Raw genomic sequence first — 13,179 nt, forward strand, 5'->3', positions numbered from 1 at the left:
TGCAGGTTTTTACATTAATTTTCAGTTCCTTTCGGGGGGGGGGGGCTCTTTTTCTTCTATTCTTTAGTATGCAATCAAATTACTTCTCTAAATCCTTGATCTTTGGATAACTAAAATGTATATTATCTGGAAGATAAGAGACTTTGCAATTCTAGGTTAAAATGTTCTTTTCACTCACCTATATACATTTTATCATCAGCCCAGAAGTCTGTCAGAAAGATTATTTTAAAATAGGCTTTTTTACAACTGGCATTTTTCCATAAGTTTTCATAGTATTGCTATCTTATGTACATCTTCTAAAAATCTGTCTCATCACATTTTGCTCTTACCATCCTCTTTTCTACATGCATAATTACTCTAAAGCTTTTTCTGGTGTTATTTCAATGTTATCACCATAGAGAGACTCTCATGAGAAGAATCAGATTGTCCTTAAAACATTGTCTACTCAGGTCTTCAGTTCCTTGACTCTCTTAACTGAACATTGATAAAGCACACTGCTATATTTTTTCATAATTACATGCTGGTAATTTAGAGGTTCTGCCATTGGAACAAAAGCTTTTTAAAAATAGACTTTATTGGGGCACCTGGGTGGCTCAGTCGGTTAAGCTGCCGACTTCGGCTCAGGTCATGGTCTCGCGGTCCGTGAGTTCCAGCACCGCGTCGGGCTCTGTGCTGACAGCTCAGAGCCTGGAGCCTGTTTCAGATTCTGTGTCTCCCTCTCTCTGACCCTCCCCTGTTCATGCTCTGTCTCTCCCTGTCTCAAAAATAAATAAAACGTTAAAAAAAAATTTAAAAAATAAAAATAAAAAATAAAAATAGACTTTATTGTGAAGAACAGCTTTAGGTTCACAGAAAATTAAACAGAAGGTACACAGATTTCCCATATGCCTACTACCCCCACATATATATAGCCTCCTCCATTATCAATGTCCTCTGACAGAGTAGAACTCTTGTTATAATTGAGGAAACTACCTGGATGCATCATAAACACCCAAAGTTCAAAGTTTACATTACGGTTGACTCTTGGAGTAGTACATGGGTTTACACAAATACAGTGACATGTTTCCATCACTATAGTATTTACAGACTATTTTCACTGTCTTAGCAACCCTCTGTGCTCCTCCTGTTCATACTTCTTCCCTTACAACTCCTGGCAACCACTGATCTTTTTACAGTTTCCAGTTTTGTCTTTTTCCAAAATGTCATACAATTGGGATCATGGCATACGTAGCCTTTTACAGGTTGGCTTCTTAAACTTAGTAATAGCGTTCCAAGTGTCCCCCATGTCTTTTCATGGCTTGGTAGCTCATTTCTTTGTAGTGCTCAGTAATATTGCATTGTATGGATGTACTACAGTTTATTTATCCATTCACCTACTGAAGGACATCTTGGTTATTTCTAGGTTTTGGCAATTGAATAAAGCTGCTATAAACATCCATGTGCAAGTTTTAGTATGGACATAAGGAACACAACTTTTTAAAGTAATAAAATGTATTGATTTTTTTCAGTTTTACAAATACCACATATATCTTGTAGAACATTAGAAAATGGAAGAAAATGCAGTGAAGTAAATTAAAGTTCCCTATAATCTCATCACCAAAGCTATCTTGCGTGAATCAGTTTGATACATTTCCTTCCATTGTTTTCCAGTATATTGTACATGCATATACATATAGACATATGTTTTCATATAATGGGAAACAGGCCTGTTTCTTTAAAAAAATTTTTTTTAATCTTTATTTATTTTTAAGAGAGACAGAGTGTGAGCAGGGTAGAGGGCAGAGAGAGAGGGAGACACAGAGTCTGGAGCAGGCTCCAGGCTCTGAGCTGTCAGCACAGAGCCTGACGCAGGACTCAAATTCAGAAACTCCAAGATCATGACCTGAGTGGAAGTCGGATGCTTAACCAACTGAGCCACCTAGGCACCCCTGAACAAGCTTGTTTCTGAGGCTTTGCCCATGTGATTAAATACTCTTTAGAACATGATTTTTATTTTCTATATAATAGGAAATACATTCTATGTAATAGTTTTTCATATGCATATACTGTAATTAAATCCATCTATCCTATTACAAGCAGCTGTTTAACTCGAGTTTTGTCTGCACTTCTGTTTATTATAATAATTTCATGTATATGAAATTATGACTTCAGAAATAAAAATGTTTTATAGTTTTTTTTTTAAGTTTATGCATTTATTTTGAGAGAGAGAGAGAGAGAGAGAGAGAGAGAGAGCGAGCATGTGTGTGCATGCAGGAGCAGGGTTGGCGCAGAGAGAGAAGGAGAGAGAGAATTCCAGTCAGGCTCAGCACTGCCAGCATAGAGCCCAACTCCGGGCTTGAACCCACGAACCGAGATCATTACCTGAGCCAAAATCAAGAGTAAGACACATAGAAGACTGAGTCACCTATGCATCCCATTTTTAAAGATTTTGATGTGTATTGCAAAATCATATTTGGTAAATAATCTGCCAGTGTACTTTCTACCAGGAACTAATGAAAGGACCAATTTAACTGCTTTTTTGAATCTACGACTTAACTGTTTATCCTTTCCCCCTCCGATTTTTAAAAAATAATGACTTTATTGAGTTATAATTTATGTAGCATAAAATTCAGCTGTTTAAAGTATACAATTCAGTAGCTTTTAGAGACCCTGTCTCAGGTTTTGTTTTGTTTCGTTTTTGTTTCTTTTTTAGCAATATGAGTTTTAAAAACCTTTAAAATCCTAGAAAATGGAGGGCCTGACACAGGGTGGTAGAAGGTTACACTGCCAGAAGTGCAAGTGGGCAGGGACCCTGGGTGGCCCAGTAAGTTAAGTGTCTGACTCTTGGTTTATGGTTCAGGTCATGTTCTCATGGTTTCGTGAATTTGCGACCCGCATAAAACTCTTTGCTGACAGTGCGGAGCCTCCTTGGGATTCTCTCTCTCTCTACCCCTCCCCTGCTCATGCTGTCTGTCTTTCTCAAAATAAATAAACTTTAAATAAGTAAAAAAAAAAAAAAAAAAAAAAAAAAAAAGATGTGCAAGTGAGTTTACCAGGATAACAAGATAAAAAATGTATAGAAAGCAAATACATATAAAATATGTACATAAATATATATTTATATATAGAAGAATATATAAACACAGTCATAACTTCTCAATTATAATCCTTTAGAATATGTAAGGATAATCTATTTAAAACAGCAAGGTAAAAGCATAGAACAACTAGACTTAATATCTTTACAAACTAGTATAAGAAATATTATAAGGCTTGAACTTATTATTTACTTATGTACTTACAATATTGTAAAAGCTTACCTATTCATTAAAAACAAAAAAGAAAAAAATAAAAACAAAAAACATTTTAAGTGCTTGAATCAGAAAACTGAATATTGTGCATATATGTATATATATGTATCAATTACACATGAATTAATTTGTGAGATTAACACAATGGTAAACATAATTCCCATATTATAACCATAATTATTATATCATAATAAGAAAGTGATTCTAAGGTTCATGTGGGAGAATAAGCATGTGAAAATATTCAAGAAAATATTAAAAAGAAACCAATGAGGGAATATTTGTCCTGCTAATACTAAAGCCTATTACAAAGTTATAGTAAATTTTGCTGAATGTTATTTATAGAAAATAAAAAGCTGAATTAATGCATTCATAACAGTGATACTAATTATGGAAGCATCAAAGCAATGCTTTGAATTTGACTCTAGTGACTCTGAATTTAATATTCATTTATAGCTCTAAAATAGACCTTCATATAGAGTATTACTTTCTATTTGATGAAGTTGGTACTACCTGCCTGGGGTTAAGGAAAGTTATTTAGCAAATTATTGTAGTATGGTTATCAATCTAGGAAACAACAAATGAAATTGGATCATCACCTTATACCACATAGCAAAGGAAATTTGAAGTAGATGAAAAAGTTACATTTTAAGTAAAACTATTTTATTTGATACAAGTTTCAGATTATAAATATAATGAAAAACCATAAAGAAACAATGTATTTTATTAAATAAAATGGAATTTCTGCATGTCAGAAAAGTAAAGAGTAAAAAAAAAAAGTTAATAACAAACTGCCACAATTGCAAAAAAAACTTGATATCACTAAAATGTAAACAAAAAACCAATTAGTCTAGTAGACACTACTGGGAACCACCCATACAAATTAGTTTGGACACAATGTAAATTAAAACAATAACGACAACATTTCCACATATTTACTAACTAAGTTTTATAATTAGGATAATAAAATTGAGAAAGATATTATCAAATGGTTACTCTCAAACCCAACTGAAGGGTGTATAGAATATTATAACCTTCCTCAACATAAATTTGATACTCTGTTTAAAGAGCCATCTGCCACTCAATTGGCAAATGTTTCTTTTGTACATGTATAGAAATAGTGATTGATGGCAGAGATACACTTATGTCTTGGTCCCAGTCTCCTGAAACTAGTTGTCTGCCTGGAAAACAGCCCTTGACTCAGTGATTGCACTTATTAGAGTAAACTCTAAGGGAATAATCATCTTAGAATTATTTGTAATAGCAAAATAATGGAATCAATTTAAATGCCCAATAGTGCAGAAAAAGACAAGTATACATTCCTTATAACATACTATTACAGCCATTAGAAATCTTACTTGTGAAAAATATTTTAAAACGTGAGGTTTAATCATGGTTCAATGTTTAACGAAGCAAGTGGAATCCAAATGAATGTATATGATATAGTTTCAATGTTGTTAAAGGATTTCTATCTCTATCTATTGATATGTATGTCAAGATTTAAAAAAATACCAAAATTTTAAGACTGGATGATCTCCTTGATGTGTTTTAGTTCATCAGTTTACTAATTTCCTTATTTATAAAGTCAGGAAATATGAATACTCTTTATGTCATAAAATTCTTCCAAGAAGAAAAAAATGAAATGATCATTAAGTGCATACTACAAACATTGGTCTATAGAAACTACTCAATGATTTTAATTCTTTTTGTTATCAATCTTGTTATCTTGGAAAATTTAGAGGGGCTCCTCTGTGTCATGAGACCCAGCGTGGGGTTCTTATTTCAGTTCTGTTTTCCTTAGTATGAAAGTAACTCCCTGGCTTTGGGGGCAGTTAATCTATTATTCTTAGTTTTTGATGGTATTGTAAGTTTTCATCTTTTTCTATCATATTCTGTGTCTCTTTGCAAAAGAAAGAGACGCCAGGGACTTTCATGTCCAGCCTGCTAGACAGTTGATATTTAAATTCCTCTTGATCACATAAAAACCATATAAAACTCTAATTCATTTATCTTCAGTGTCTAAAACGATCAACAAGAGCAAGTCCAGTCTCTCTGGTCTTTCCAGCAAGCTACAGTCTGGGCCAATCTCTGAATAGCCTGAGGCAGCTCCACAGGCATTTCCTGCACCAGATCTCCCAATACTCTAAAGAAACTCATCTGGGAACTTCTCAGAACTCTTGCTGACTAGATATCAGGTCTGATCTTCTGTATGGGATCCGAGAAGCTGCTTTCCAGAGCCAATCCAGTGGGCCTCGTGGTGGACTAGCCAGTTGAAGATCCATTGCCCATTTTCAAATTCATATTATTCAGGTTTTTTGTTGCTTAGTAATATGGAATCAAGAGGATGTGCCTACGAAGAAAATGTTCCTTTTTAGATGCTGGCGAATTTAGGGAAAAAAAGTTCAGTTTTCTTTATCGTGCAAATCAAAATCTATTTAAATCATAAGCTCTGAAATCCATTTAAAACTTATGGTTGCATCAGGAAATTATGTCTCTTCCTAATTTGAATTTAATGTAAACTGATTTTTAATTGTTTTGTATAACCATGAGTAACAGATATTTTTGAACACTGCATGGTAAAAATCAGCAAATATGTCAGACAAAGCACAACATTAAAGGAAATACTACAGCATATGTTGACAGTTATAGAAGGATTGCTGCTGTTTTCACCCTTCACACCAGAATAATTTTTTCAATATTTACCTCCCATGTGTAGAGAGGGAAACATATGGGGCTTTACATAATCGTAAGCATAAACAGGTGGCTACTTAGGTACATTTAATTTGCAGGCAACAGCAATACTGAAAAACGCAATCAGCGCCACATGGCTCCCCAACTCCTTCCACTAACAGTCCATTAGCAAAATTAAGATCATTAAAATAGAGGGAGGGTATACTCCTCAGTCAGTTGGCTTCAACCACCTTTCAGGGCCATGAATAAAACACATTTTCAAAAATGCATTGGCATTTTGCTGTTCCTTTTGTTCAAGGGAACTTCAGCAACCGTGTATAATGTATACCTCGTGAATAACTACAAGCAGCACAATATTTGCATTTAAAATTTGCTTACATCTCCCTGTAATCTGCTCATTATGGGCTTAAAATTATGGTAGTTAAATTCTAAGCAATTTATCAAAGCATGGGGTCAGACAGACTCCTCGAAGCAGCCTGGAAATATTTCCCCAAAGGCAGTCCACCTCAAGAGGTCACCTAAGGCTCATTTCCATATTCTAACACCCTGGCCAAATCTGTAGACATGATTGTGGCTGGGATTTTTTGCTCAGTCTCTTTCAGATGCTACATTGTAGATTCCATATATTTTGTCCCATCTAATGTGATACAGACTGGAATATTTATCTTGTCCTCTTTGACCACGTAAAGACTAATCTCTCTGACCTTATAATCATTTCACAAAGGTTTAGAATTCCAGAGTTAAAGAAAATGAGTAGGAAGAATAACTATTATTTATTATTATTATTATTGTCATCATCATCATTATTTTGCCTTTTGGGGGCTTGCTATGTGTGAAGGAATCTCTAAGCATGTGATAGATGATATAATTTTCTCTGTTATATAGAAAAGGAAATTAACTGTAGTCCTGAGAGTGTAAGTTCTCAGGTTTACACAGGGATGAGAGGCCTGAAGCCAGAATTCAACCCAGGCTGTTGAAATTAACAATTAATATTTTTTAAACCATTCCACTTTACTATTGGGATAGTTGTGTATTGCTGACCCTGAAAATTCTGTTGCCTAAAATCATCACCCAAGGCCAGGAATAATAAATGTGTAGTATTTTTGAAGAACCTCCTAAAAAGGCCTAGTGAGAGATTTTGGGGTGCCTGAGGTCTAGGGGGGTTCTTTCTAGTCCTGATGCCTCTGTGTGTGTTCCCATAACACAAGGGGCATGCTCTGAAGAACTAAAGGGTCCAGGGAGCTGTGCTCTTGCCAAGGTTTGTGAGAAGTTCTCATATTCTCTCTCCTCTTTGTTGCTCTTCCTCACTGCTTGGGAAAGAGAAAACTTTAGCATGAACAAGTATGTATGACACATTGTTAAGCTAAGATGATAACAGAGTTTTGGCATAGATGTCGAGTTACATCATTTGATTTCAAGACCTAACATTAATGTAAATTATCTGTTAAACACCCAAAATGTATTAAATATTACATAGTCACTCTTTCAAGGAGTTTAAGTGTTCCTGGGAAAGTAAGTTTTTTGCTTGTTTGCTTTTGGGTTTTTTTTTTTTTTAATGCAAAATTTGAATCAAAGAGATAAACATCTAGATAAATTTTTAGATAAAAATCTAAAGATTTTCGGGGGTGTTTTGAACATTTTTTTAAATGTTAATTATTTTTCGGAGAGAGAGAGACAGAGCACAAGCAAGGGGGGGGGGAGGGGGAGGTGCAAAGAGAAAAGGAGACAGGAATCCTAAGCAGGCTCTAGGCTCTGAGCTGTCAGCATAGAGCTCTATGTGGGGCTTAAACTTATGAACTGTGAGATCATCTCCTGAGCTCAACGGACTGAGTCACCCAGGTGCTCCATAAATCAGAAGATTTTATGATTTATTCTTTTTATCTCCAGGTAAAAGAACTGTTAAAAACTGCTAGTAGCAGTTACAGATAATTTTGATCCCATTGTAAATGTAAAGATATTCAAACACAGGAATTCTACAGTCTCAGTTAATCTCATTTAACATTTAACAAACATGGTCACTGTCTTTGATATTGCTCCCCCTCTCTCAAATACTCAGTAAATTACTATGCAAAATTTTGTTACCTTAAACTTTGACTTTCCTTCACATTTCTTGTTTCTGCCCTTCTAGCAAGATTCTTCTGTCTTCTTCTATAAAGACTTTTGGGGTCACTCATTAGTTGCTGATGTTTACTAATCCTATAATTGGCTCTGAGTAATCTGGACAATTTTCTCACAGTTTGGACATTGTTATTATTATTATTAATTTCAATCCTTTGCTCAAGGATTTTGAGTTTTTGCTTTGATAATGTATTTTATGCACCCATTTCATTCTGAAGCTGAATAGAGGTACCTGAGCTAGAATTTCTTGTGGAAATACTGGATTTGGGATAGTCTTGAAAAAGATAGTTTTTGTAGGTATGCTGACCTAAAAATTATCTTGGAAATATAACAAAATGATAGAAAAGCCACAGGAAGCATGTAAAAAGGGAAATCTACTCAGGAAAGTATAAAATAACAAGGATGCTTAGGAATTTGACCGCAGAACAGAGTGCAGTTAAAATTCTTTTTTTTTTTTTTTTGTTAAAATTCTTAAAGAGGTGGAAGCACATACCCACAAAAATAAATGAGACACACTTTGCATTATTGGCACAGAGATAAGACCCATAATCAAAATACACAGCAGTCTGCTTCCTTTCCAGATCTTCTTCACATAGCTCAGTTTATTAGAAAGTTTTGAACATACATCTTAAATACCTATTTATTCAAAATTGTGTGTGTGTATTTGACATATCCTTACCTGTATTTCAAAGGCAAATTTCTTTGTAATGATAGTGGATATGAGTCCACATTTTAGTAACTTTGAGATGTTAAAGGAGTTTCAGCTACTTTTCATATTTCATTAGACTAGTCTATCATTGTTTTAGCTCATAACATGGCTGCAGAAAAAGCTTAAGTGGGAGTAGAAATGTCAAATCCATCATTTCTTCGTTGTTCACCTGTGTTTGTATTAGTTTGTTTTCAATACATAGTTTCTTTGCAGGAAGTGTTTGAAGGCATTTACCCGTTTTGTGAGGATTACTTTCTTTAGAAACTACAATAATATATTCTGAACACCCACTTATATATGGCTGGGTGACCTGCAGCACCCTGGGAGTACATGAACTTGTGTGGGCAGCACTGTCAATCCCTTTGCTTTGCATAATCCCTGGGCCTCCCCCAGAGGCCTCACCTACACCTACAAGCACCTGGCCATCTGAAACATGGACAGATGAGACTAGTGCCGATCAACATCTTAAATATCAGTGAAGTTCACTTTCTTATGTTGCTTGATTTTAAAAGTGCTAAGATTTTCTGTACCCAGAAGGAGGGTGGACATCCACCTTTGAAACCTTCCCTGTTAGCTAATGAAAGGCTGGACAAACAATTTATCATTTACAATAATAATGAAAGATTGAAATGTGTAACTCTGTGATTAAGCCCTTGACCTTTGGAGACACAAAAACCTACTGTGTATCATGTGAGCTGTGTGATGATAGAGGACTTATGGTATCTTTTTCAAACTTTCATGTCCTTTTTTATCTGTGAAGTGTTGGTGTTTTATTTGTAGCTACCTCATATTGCAATCGTGCAAATTAAATATACGTGTACATTTCTAGCACATTCTAAGATGCATATTTCAATAATCTTACTTTGGGGCGGTTGTTTGTTTTTTCATTATTTTGTTTACTTTTTTTTCTTCATGATAAATATACTCTTTAATCCCCAGCACATATTTCCCCCATCCGCCACTCACCTCCCCTCTGGTAACCATCAATTTGTTCTCCATAGATAAGAGTCTATTTTGTGGTTTTTCTCTTTCTCTCTCTTTTTCTTTTGTCTGTTTGTTTTCTTTCTTAAATTCCACATATGAATGAAATCATAATGATATTTGTCTTTCTCTGACTGGCTTATTTGATTTAGCCTTATACTCTCTAGCTCTATTCTTGTTGCAAATGGCAAGATTTCACTCTTTTTCGTGGCTGAATAATACACACACACACACACACACACACACACACACACACATATACACCACACCTTCTTTATCCATTCATTTATTTTTGGACACTTGGGCTGCTTCCATAATTTGGCTATTGTAAATAGTGCTGCTATAAACATAGGGGTGCATGTATCCCTTTGAATTAGTATTTTTATATTTTGGGGGTAAGTATCCAGTAGTGCAATTCCTAGATCATATGGTAGTTCTATTTTTAACTTTTTGAGGAACCTCCATACTGTCTTCCACAATGGCTGCACCAGTTTGCATTTCCACCAACAATACAAGAGAGTTCCCCTTTCTCCATTTCCTCCCAGCACTTCTGTTTCTTGTGTTTTTGATATTAGCCATTCTGACAGGAGGGAAGTGATATCTCATTGTAGTTTTGACTTGTATTTCCCTGATGATGAGCAATGTTGAGCATCTTTACATGTGTGTTAGGCATTTGTATGTCTTCTTTGGAGAAATGTCTATTCATGTTTTCTGCCCAGTTTTAATTGATTATTTGGTTTGGGGGTGTTCAGTTGTATAAGTTCTTTATATATTTTAGATTCTAACCCTTTATTTATTTTTAAACTATTCATTCTTTTTTTTTTTTTTTTAACATTTATTTATTTTTGAGACAGAGAGAGACAAAGCATGAACAGGGGAGGGAGAGAGGGAGACACAGAATCTGAAACAGGCTCCAGGCTCTGAGCTGTCAGCACAGAGCCCGACGCGGGGCTCGAACTCACAGTACCACGAGATCATGACCTGAGCTGAAGTCGGCTGCTTTACCGACTGAGCCACCCAGGTGCCCCTAGATTCTAACCCTTTATAAGAAATGTCATTTGCAAACATCTTCTCCTATTCCATAGGTTGCCTTTTAGTTTTGTCAATTGTTTCCTTCTCTACACAGAAACTTTTTATTTTGATGTAGTCCCAGTAGTTTATTTTTACTTTTACTTCTCTTGCCTCAGGGGACATATCTAGAAAAATCTTAGTATGGCCAATGTCAGAGACATTACTGCCTATGTTCTCATGAAGGGTTTTTATTGTTTCAGGTCTCACTTTTAGGTCTTTAATCCATTTAGAGTTTATCATTGTGTATGGTGAAAGAAAGTGGTCTCATTTCATTCTTTTTGCATGTAGCTGTCCAGTTCTCCCAACACCATTTGTTGAAGAGACTGTCTTTTTCCCATTGAACATTCATTCCTCCCTTGTTGAAGATTAATTGATCATATAATTGTGGGTTTATTTCTGGGTTTTATATTCTGTTCCATTGATCTATGTGTCTATTTTTATGCCACACTGTTTTAACTACTACTTCTTTATAAGATAAAATGAAGTCTGAAATTGTGATACCTCCAGTTTTGCTTTTCTTTTTAAAGATTGCTTTGGCTATTTGAGGTCTTTTGTGGTTCCATAGAAATTTCAGGATTGTTTGTTTTGGTTCTGAGAAAAATGATGTTGGGTATTTTAATAGAGATTGCATTAAATCTGTAGATTGCTTTGGGTAGTATACACATTTTAACAGCATATTTGTTCTTCCAAATTATGAGCATGGAATGTCTTTCTATTTCTTTGTGATATCTTGAAATTTTTTTCATTGCTCTTTTATAGTTTTCACAGTATAGGTCTTTCACATCTCTGGTTAAGTTTCTTTCCCCTCAAATACAGTATTGTGATCATTTCCATGGTAAATATGTAAAATATGAATAATAGAATGTATGTGTCTGTATCTAGTCTTTTGAGGTCTTTTGAGGACTTTCTTTTATATATAGCAACATATAGTGCCCTTTATCCTTTCAGCAAAGCACATGTAATCACTATTATCCTGTGCATTCCCCTGTTTGCCTGTTAAATGACTGGTTAGTAGGGAACCAAAGATTCCAGTGAGTCAATGTCCGTAACTTCGTGCATAACATAGCTATATTACCACATACAACAACAATCTGGTGCTAATATTTTGCCCTTGGCATTCTTAGATGGTGGCTGATTCTTCCCCACCCCCCCCACCCCTTTGTCATAGCTTAGCTCTATAGAGCGAAATTTCAGTCAGGGGTATTGCCTGTGGCTTTTATCCTGTAGTCCACTGTGGAAAATGCATATATATTTCATGCTGGACACTTCCCACTAACCTCTCAACAGATCATCCTGCTTGACCTTAACAAAATAAATAGTGTGTTTGAGTGAGTGGGAAAAAAAAATTTTACAATGGTTACCAAATGTTAATTTTTAATCTCTTAGATAATACAGGGAAGAGGGAACCATAGGATGTGGAATTGGGGATGTGGCAATTAACGACTAGAATACATCCAAGCTTTTACAGAACAGACTATCTGATTATTTACACTATGTTGGGCCATTACTTTCAGAGAATTAGTAGGCAAAGTTCACTGTAAGATTCCTTATCTCAGGGATGGAGGGAATACATTTGGTTCGAACTTGGAAAGCAAGCTAGAGATTAGTCTATGAAAAAGATTGTGAAATCTTTATAATGATTTTGTGTATATTAAAAAATATTGTTATATATAGTTGGAAATTTTAATTTTTAAAATTACACCCATTTATTGATGATAAAAAAAAGTAGAAAAACATCTGATAAGCATAAATTGTACACAGTGAACCAGGAAGTTATTCTTGCTCTTCTTATGCTGAAGGGTCTAGAAAGGGAAGACTGGCTCACAAGACCCATATAAATAGTTTGCCAACTTGAATAAACGTGTTTTTCTGAGCAATGTCCTTGTACGTTATATGCAAGACAGGGAGGCAGCCTTGTGTGGTGGCAAAAGCATAAGACTTGGATGTCAAAGGTCTGATTTGAGATTCTAGAGCCATGACTATGAAAATCATGACTATTTTTATATCCTTCAATAATAACGTTTGTTTTATTGTCCTTAAAGTATTTTTGTCAGGATAAATGATTCATTAAAAAAAAATCATTCAAGGGGCACCTGGGTGGCTCAGTCAGTTGAGCATCTGACTTTGGCTCAGGTCATGATCTCACAGTTCGTGAGTTCAAGGCCCGTGTCCGGCTCTGTGCTGGCACCTAGGAGCCTGGAGCCTGCTTCGGATTCTGTGTCCCTATTTCTCTGCCACTTCCCCGCTCATGCTCTGTCTCTCTCTCTCTCAAAGATGAATAAACGTTAAAAAAAATTTTTTTTAAATCATTCAAACTTGTAAATT

The 13,179-nt window shown here is 35.2% G+C and overlaps 1 protein-coding gene across 3 annotated transcripts in view; it reads left to right on the top strand.

The window, feature by feature from the left end:
- THEMIS (thymocyte selection associated) overlaps positions 1-13,179 on the top strand; it is a 186,644-nt gene that overhangs the window by 60,573 nt on the left and 112,892 nt on the right. Inside the window, exon 1 of one of the 3 annotated variants that reach the window (XM_019418294.2) lies at positions 5,378-5,594. The exons of the other annotated variants lie outside the window; for them this stretch is intronic. The gene's annotated coding sequence lies outside the window, so the exon portion shown is untranslated. Of the gene's footprint in view, positions 1-5,377; positions 5,595-13,179 lie in introns of those variants that run through there. 3 annotated transcript variants of the gene reach the window in all.

The sequence above is a fragment of the Panthera pardus genome, unplaced genomic scaffold, assembly GCF_024362965.1.
Source record: "Panthera pardus isolate Hobbes unplaced genomic scaffold, ASM2436296v1 HiC_scaffold_17, whole genome shotgun sequence".
Classification (NCBI taxonomy): domain Eukaryota; kingdom Metazoa; phylum Chordata; class Mammalia; order Carnivora; family Felidae; genus Panthera; species Panthera pardus.